This window comes from Aplidium turbinatum, chromosome 3 (genome assembly GCF_918807975.1).
Source record: "Aplidium turbinatum chromosome 3, kaAplTurb1.1, whole genome shotgun sequence".
NCBI lineage: Eukaryota > Metazoa > Chordata > Ascidiacea > Aplousobranchia > Polyclinidae > Aplidium > Aplidium turbinatum.
In genome coordinates, this window is record NC_137474.1 from 8,680,435 (window position 1) to 8,689,569 (window position 9,135).

The 9,135-nt window shown below is 36.4% G+C and overlaps 1 non-coding gene across 1 annotated transcript; it reads right to left on the reverse strand.

The window, feature by feature from the left end:
- Positions 1 to 7,369: 7,369 nt before the first annotated feature.
- On the reverse strand, positions 7,370 to 7,477 carry LOC145767679 (U6 spliceosomal RNA). The gene has a single exon (XR_014288846.1). It is a non-coding gene; the product is annotated as a U6 spliceosomal RNA (small nuclear RNA).
- Between the last annotated feature and the right edge of the window lie 1,658 nt (positions 7,478 to 9,135).

Genomic DNA, 9,135 nt, shown 5'->3' on the forward strand with positions numbered 1-9,135 from the left:
AAGAAGAAGAAAGAGCTATTTGTAGACACGATAACTGTTATAAGCTTTCATCATTTCCTTAGCGGCTGATAATGATTTTACAATAAAATTAGACTTCTCTTAAAAGGTTGGTTTGATGAATAGACTACAACCTGACACTGGCGTGTATGCATTGTACCCAATCAATGATGCTAGTTTCGACTTGCATTGTACCCAATGAATGATATTAGTTTCGACTGTCGTAAAACTAAAACTATGAAATGTTGTTCAAAACGGAGCTTAAATCTACACTATTTTCTAATGACGTTTATCATAACTACAATTTGTGAAAGTTAATAAGATTTATTTACCTTTTGGTAAAAGTTTTTTTAACGTGATACCATGTTTTTAGTCTATGGGGTTGTGTTTAAATAAATGTTCTGTCTATAGTTTTATGTATTGTGTCGATATTTAGTGCGTTGTTTTGTCGATATTCATGCAACATTTACTGTAATGAAACTCGTGTGCTTTTTGCAATTTCGTTTCTTCAATCTGCCTGTTTTTAATAAATGCAAGTTAGCAAAAAACATACCCAGCAAATTTTTCATTTCTACATTGTTTCCACGTATAACGATGTTGAAACGATGTAAAATTGAATCATTTTTACTTATCGTAGCTGTAAATGGTTTTTACTCCACAAAACTACTGTGCTCTTGCTTCCAGATAGAAGTACTTGAAACTGTCTGCAGTATTCTGATAAAAGTCGATTTGTTGCTTTTTGATTGATCAACGAACCATCTACTGCAAATCAAGAAACCTGCTGGTGAAATGCAAACAATGACATTGAAACCTTTTGAAAGAGGTGATGCTTTAAAAGTCATGTGTTTCGTTGGCACTTGGTTATTTTTATACTTTCTTTCGTGACGCTTATAAGATAATGCATTTGTAAATGTAAATCTCTTGTTATTTTTTGTGTGTGCCATTACGCAAAGTTTAACGCCAGGTATGACTTCAACATTCATTCGAAGTCGTAGAAATTTTAAAAGTACAAATGTGTTCCTTCCAATTTTTTGCTAATGTAGTGATGCGTTGTAATGATGTAATAATGTTGTGATGCTAATGTAGTGATTACCGATCAATCTGACACAATAGGATTTACCACGTGGCGTCTTGTCATAACGTCATAGAATATTTCTATAAACGAGGAAATATTGTATCATCTCTCTCGAACTATAAGGTATTTCATCATCTTAAATTTTGAATTAGCCTACGAAATCATTCTGAATTTTGCAAGCTGGCGTGTGGACGTTTCTAGAAAGCAGTGGTAGCGCTCACGCGACTGTGCCTTTAACCCACGTCAGTTAGCTTGTTTTTTTTTTCTGAATACGCGATAACTCGAGGCAAAGCAGCATGTCAGAAGTTGAAGCAAAGCTTGATACAATACTGTACAGCTTGAACAATCTAGCATCCAAATTTGAGGAGATGAGTGAAAAGTTTCAAAACCTGAATAAAAGACTGAATAAAGTTGAGGAAATATTTGACAGAAAACACAGTCACCTGGAGACGAGTATCAAAAACAAAGCTGATAAAGTTTAATAGTGGAATTATCAAAGAGAATCGAAACATTAGAATTTTTTATGGACAAAGACAAAGAAACAAATGCACTCTTGCAAGAAAAAATTAAAAACCTAACCAATTCAGTGACCCGTTATGAACTGCAAACAAAAGAAGATTTGATCATGAAGGACCTCTACAGCAAACGCTTTAACATTCTGATCCATGGCTTAAATGAACAAGAGAGCAAGGCGTGGGAAACTCGACAAGAAACTGATGACATTTTTCGAAAATTTCTGAGAACTGCTCTTGACTACAAAAACCCTGAATCTCTAAAACTCACAGACATAGGGAAGGTCTAGTTAGTTGAGCCAGAAATCGATTTTTCTGCAATAAAAATTTAACGACAAACTTTACCAAAAATCCGAATCCATCATGATAAATTTCAGTCTTATGCGGTTCTTGTGAACATGTTTGTGTTTGCGACTGACCCCGATTTATATCATTTATCGGCATTTCAAAATTGAAATTTAGCCGGCTCAAATGATACCCTAAATTTCACGGTTGAGCCACCCGTTGTTCACGGTTGATCCACAATTATTTCACTTCCAAAAGATATCCCAAAACAGAGCTCAATCTGTATCAATCACAATAAACTCTTCTTTTGAATATCTTGCAAATAAACAATCAAAAAAAGTTTGAACTGTGTATTGTGTCTAGTGTCTTAAAATGAAAGAACAGTGAACACTGAACGAACAGAAATTTATATTTCTGAAAACACTGAGAATCATTGAATAGGAAACTTTGCACGAAGGTGCTTTTACCTTTCTGAAACGATTTCGCGAGGTTTGTGAAGGAAACGAACATTAGCAACCAGTGGCGTTGCTATCGAGAAAAATATAAGGGGGGAAGTGCTAAAAAAATCACCTTCAAACTGGCGCATTACAGAAAAAACTACTCTTATGGAAGTTTAAGGGGGGCAGTGGACCGCCCCCGGCTAGGACACCAGTTCTACGCATCAATTACAGTACGGTACAACAAAATTAGGGCAGTACGTAAGGACCATCGGGACATAAACTACATTCCTTATGATAAAGGCATGGCTCAACCGTGAACATTGCAAGTGGCTCAACTGTTAACATCGCCGCCATTTTCAAAATTCATGAAAAATTGCCAAGAACCAACTGGCTAATCAAGCAACTAGAACTACTAAAACAAAGAGTAAGTTACCCTCACCTATCCCAGTATTTCCATTAAGACAACGATGAAACATCGTAGGAAAAAATAACACATTTTTTATTTTTCTCAAAACTACTTTTACCTACCATTTTACATTTAACTGCTTCACAATTTTTCTGCTTGTAGAAAATCCCTAAACCTACATGTGCTGATAGACTTCAAGTTTTTCCATATTTTCGTTATGAAACGGTTGACTAATCATGCACGACGTTGCGATAAAACCGGATGGATCAACCGTTACCCGGCTCAACTAACCAAACCTTTCCCTACACCAGCTTCCTCAGCACCCAATCTATTCTAACAAGTATAAACAAACAAGACCAATCATTGTCAAACTCATCAACATTTTTGACAAGCAGGAACTTATGAAGTCTCTCTACAAGCTAAAAACCTTCAACGAAAAAAGGACAACCGATGCTCAAAATTCATACGTATATGTGACTGAACATTTGCCAAAAGAACTTCAACAACAAAAAAAGAAACTTTTGCCGCTATTCAAAAAAGCAAAATCGGAAAAAAAGAAAACAAACTGGTCTGTGACAGAAGGTAAATACTGTTTGTATGTCAATGGTGTGAATCACCTATCCAGCGAAGCCTCCTAATTTTCTCAGGATTTAATCTTCCACATGTTTATGTTTAGTATTGTATCTGATAACTTGTTGGTGTTCACCGTGGCATCCATGTGGTTCTACTGGTTCTTTTATGCTGGCCTGGACCACATGGGTGCTATGGTGAAAGCTGACAAGTTTGCTATTATTGTTATTTATTTCATTGTGTAACGTTCTGTTTGTTTCTTACTATAAATCAAGCTAACTGACATAAATGAGCCTAGCGCTCGAGGCACCAATTTTTATCTTTGTTTTGTAATACTTTCAGGCACTATGCGTGAGCGCCGCATGTATCTAGACTCTACTCAAATTGCTGACGCAAATCTACGAACTCCTAATATATTTAACTTGAATGATTCACTTACGTCCTCATTGATTTCTAATATTAAATTGTGCAATTACTATGATCCTGATACTCCAACCTTCAGTAATAATCGACAAAAATCGCTACTGGTATTGCACGTTAACATCCAATCCATACAAAAAAACATTGATATACTACATGAATTTCTTAAGTCCTTTAAGAAAGCCCCTGACGTCATCTGTATAAGTGAAACACGGATTAGAGATGTGCCATGTGTAAACATATCACTAACAGGTTATGATTATGTATTTAAAAATTCTCATACCTCGGCAGGAGGGGTATTGATTTATATTTCGAATAATTATAAATTTAACATTGTAAGAATATCAAATTGAAAATAACGACTGTGAAAACCTATGGGTTAGCATTGATATAGACTCTCCTCAATTCAAGCTTATAATTGGAGCAGTTTATCGCCACCCTAGAACTAGTCAAACTGACTTTGTTGAAGCTGTTGATGCTACTTTGTCCAAACTAAACAACTCGAAGAAAAAATACTTCATATTCGGAGATTTTAATATAAACATTTCTGACTTCAACAGATGTCCTCTTGCAAACAATTACCTTACAATGCTTGCAAGTAACGGAGTTTATCCCTTAATAACTAAACCCACGAGAGTTACTGAAAAATCTTCGACTATCATCGATCATATCCTTACCAATGACATCTCTCACTGTTTAACGCTGGGAGTTATTAATTACGATATGACCGACCATTACCCAGTTTTCTGTCTCATCACGAGTTGCAATTCCTCATCTAAGTATTCAACAACCTACTCACGCGACAAGCGAAATTCTGAATTAGAAAGTTATTGCCAAGAAATTTCTAATTGTGTGGAAAAATTCATGCCTTGCCTTACGGCTATATCATCTGTAAGTCTAAACGATAAATTCTCCGAGCTAATTGAAATAATCAAAAATGTAATAGATAATCATGCACCCCTTAGAAAAATCTCGCGTAAAAAGTATAAATTGTATAGAAAACCATGGATATCTAAAGGAATTTATGTGTCCATTAAAAATAAGCAAAAGATGTATAAAACTCATTTCTTAAAGGGCAATGACATAAGTAGGTTCCTTTACAAAAAGTACTCCAATAAACTAACAAAAGTAAAATCTTTAGCAAAAAAGCATTACTTTGAACAAAAACTATATGCAAATCGGAATGATGCCAGGAAAACATGGCAAACTATTAACTCGCTTTCACCAAATAAAAAATCATCCCAAGCCACTGTTGGTACTATTAATGTAGAAGGAACACAGATCTCCCAGCCAATCATTATAGCTGATAAATTCAATAATCATTTCTGTAAAATTGGAAAACACTTGGCCGATAATGTTGAACCCAGTAATGATTATGATTATCTCAGGTACCTGAATAATCGAGTCAAATCCACCATCTACTTTGAACCAACGGATGAAACTGAAGTAGACAATGAATTACGTCTTTTAGATACTAATAAAGCGTCTGGTTATGATAATATATCGCCATATTTTATCCGACCTGTAACAAGTATTATCGCACCTCCTTTGACAGCTTTGATCAACTATTCATTCTCATATGGCATTTTTCCGGACAAGTTAAAAATTGCCAAAGTTATACCAGTTTATAAGTCTGGTAACAAACAAGATGTATCTAACTATCGACCTATCTTGTTGTTATCGTGCTTCTCAAAAGTATTCGAAAAGATAATATTTAAACGATTTCCTGTTTTATTGGTAAAAATTCTGTACTCATTCCTACGCAATATGGATTCCGTACTAATCGCTCTACAACACATGCCGCTCTCGATATCATCATCACTTCCTACGATCAAACGAAAACCAACGATTTTACAGGGCTTGCTTTCTTGGATCTAAAAAAGGCTTTCGATACTGTTTGCCATAAACGACTCTTGCGCAAATTTGACCACTATGGCATTCGGGGAGTAGCAAACGACCTTGTCGCATCCTATTTGAATGGCCGTCAACAATATGTTGAGATTAACAATTACTCTTCCACTCATCAGCTTATTGAGTATGGCGTTCCGCAGGGATCCACACTAGGCCCACTGCTCTTCTTGTTATATATAAATGATTTGTCCAATAGCATATCATCAATACCAAGATTGTTTGCCTATGACACCTGTCTCATTGTCAAAGCTGAAAACTTAAGTCTGTAAGAAAACAAGCTCAACTCGGATCTAGTCGAAATCAGTAGCTGGATAAATGCTAACAAGTTAACTATCAATGCTTCCAAATCAAATTTATTAGTAATTCCGCCAAAAAAAAAACTACAGTAATTTTAATAAAATAAACAGTTTGGCCCCAAAAATCACAAAACTACCGATAAACACACTATTTGGGTTTCTTTGTTTTCCACCACCATGAAACTTATTGACAAAGAAAAGGCTTTACAGCCGACAGCATGTATTGTATACAGCAGGGGTCACCAAATGGCGGCCCGCATGCGGCCCGCCACGCTGTATCGCAGCGGCCCGCGGAAGGTATCAGCGTACAAGTATAACAAAAATACTTTTCTTGAGGAGTTAAAGAGCACGAAGGCAAAAAATACTTTCCGAGAAGCATATTTTCGCTTTGCATACGATTCCACCACCCGACCAATCAGATTATAGTTGTAGGTGGGGGTTGCTTAAAGTTATTCCAATGCGGTGTCCAGCCACACTGTCCCAGTGGTTGATTAAAACGTCTGTTTTCTATAATTTCGAAATTGTCTGTGAGCATAGGGTTGCTTATTTTAAGTTTGCAAATGTCATGTAAACACTAGTGTGCGTTTCACCGTTATTGTGTTTCACGAGCAGCATTCCCTTTATGCAAGTTTTTGTTGGCAAAATAGGTCGGTGTGCCAACTCAATTTATAATAAAGCTTTGGTAGAGAGTTTGCTTTGTTGAACCATAGAGAAATAAAACATAGTAACTTTAGCGGGTTTAGCATACTTTATTACACACAAAAATATAACATAATTAAAATAAAATAAACTCAAACGTTTTCGACAAGTACGTGTGTCCTCATCAGGAATTAAATCTGCAATACATAAATGAAAAATCGTAAAATAAATTTGACTGCACTCTAACTGTGACGACACTCTGGACTGAAAAGAACAAACTCAACAAATGATACGAGAATCATTGCGAGTAAATTATGCGGTGAGAAATAGATCACGTGAGGTGTAGACTAGAGGCATTGGACACTTGTGTGTGGATTGGACACATTGTACTTTTGTGTGTGTTCTAATTGTTTGTCCAATGCCTGTAGTCTACACCTCACGTGATCTCTTTCTCACCGCATAATTTACTCGTAATCATTCTTGTAGGCCTATCATTTGTTCAGTTTGTGCTTTTCAGTCCAGAGTGTCGTAACAGTTCGAGTGCAGTCAAATTTATCTTACGATTTTTCATTTATGTAGGCCTATTGCAGATTTAATTCCAGATGAGTGCACACGTACGTGTCGAAAACGTTTGAGTTTATTTTATTTTAATTATGTTATATTTTTGTGTGTAATAAAGTATGCTAAACCCGCTAAAGTTACTATGTTTTATTTCTCAATTTATAATAAATTGGCAAAATATTATATGTAAATTTAGAGACTTTTTCTGATTGTAGTATGAAAATATTTAGCTTAGTACTGCAAAACGTTTTGTTTTAAGAAAAATGGAACGCTTCACGATTGTGCGTGTCATCCATGCGCAGGGCCATGCTAATCCTCACTGTATCGTTCCAATTTTAGTATATTATGTTCTGCCGAAGCAAGTACTGCAAAATGTTGTTAATCAACAATTCTTGCCATGCTGATAAGCACCGCAAGTGAGAGTTGTCAATAATAAAAGAAAGACGGTTTCATAGACTCTCACAAAAAGGATGGAAAACCAACTCATTGCTTTTTCAGAGGGAAGACTGTTCATGAATTACGATAGAATTACAATTTTTCCGTGATTTCCACAAGTGTTTGTTTCATGGCAGCCTACCTGGTTTCTTTTTCCCTGTTATTGAAGCCTATTTTTCTCTGATATGTTTGCAGGTTACTATTGTTGCCTGTATTGCGATGTGTCAAACATTTCCTTGTTTAGGCTACTGAAACTGTTAATTGCATGATATCTTTTGCGAAGCAAAGTAACAACACCACTCTGACTTGCTTGGCGATGAATAATCTGATGAAGCCGCTCGCCTCGCTATAAGTGCACAAAACAAGTGGCCTCGTTTATTAGGCATTGTTAAAAAAGTCAAAAGTGTTTTAAAAGGAGCTTGGCCTGGCAGTAGCGTTGTTCGATTAATTTTGTTGCTGCGGTATTCTAACATAAATATGAACAACATATGTAACGCTGGATACTGGGTCGAAATGCGTTCTTTTCTAGCATAAGAGTCAACTTACCTAACATTTTATTAGTGCGGCCCGCCACAGCTCTCCTTAGTGCCAAAGTGGCCAGCATGCAAAAAAGGTTGGTGACCCCTGGTATACAGTGTTGTACGTTGACGCTGAGACTAGCGCCGTCAGTTTATTTTTTAGTTGACGAAAGTGATAGCACCGTCAATTATTTTGCCGATTTTAAGCGTCAGGCGCTATGCGTCATTTTTTGTTTTCATGGAAAATCTCGTTTCACAGTGTATCCTGGCCAGCAGGCCCGTAGCCAGCCGGGGGCCAGGGGGGGTCTCGTCCCCCTGACAAAATCCCAACATTCTCAAGCAACAGCTACAATTATAATGATTTTGCCTATCTTTCCCGTTGCAGAGCTCCAACCTAGGCCAAATTAACTACAATTGTTTTGTTTAGTTAACAGCTAAGATGATTAAACAATTTCACCCCCCCCCCTACCCCCTTCTTTGGTACCCTCAACATGTTCAATTCAACCAAGGCCAACACGTGTTAGGTCGTACAACAATTGTCAGAAACTGTGCAAAATGAAAATGCTTAGGGAAAGAATGATAACCTAACAAAGAGGGAATGGTTTTTTTTGTACGGTTCTGGATCCATCCTGTTTCAGGACACGAAGCGCACTAAAAATATAAAAATTAGTTCTTCAGATAAACAACAGAGCTTGTGCTTTCAGTAAACGTTGATCATGAGAGTCCTGAAATTAACCTTAAAAGGTGCAAACTTTCATAAGAAACAATGACTATAAGCATGTCAAAGAATGATGTATGAAACTTTGTGCACAAGGCTTTCTAAACGTGTTATAATTGTTAAAGTGTGCTGTGGCTCACGTTTCTAAGTTTTTAAAAAGCTCAATCGCGTTTGAAAAGTTCCTGAATGTCACGTCATGTCCAAGATCTGTTTCGAGACTTGTTCTATCATCCAAAAAATTACTAGTTACATTTTGTTCGAAAAATATACTAATTCAAAGTAATTTATCATCTCTGCCTGTATCGCCACTTATGTGAAATTGTAGCCGAAGTTTATTAAAAGAATGAGCCTT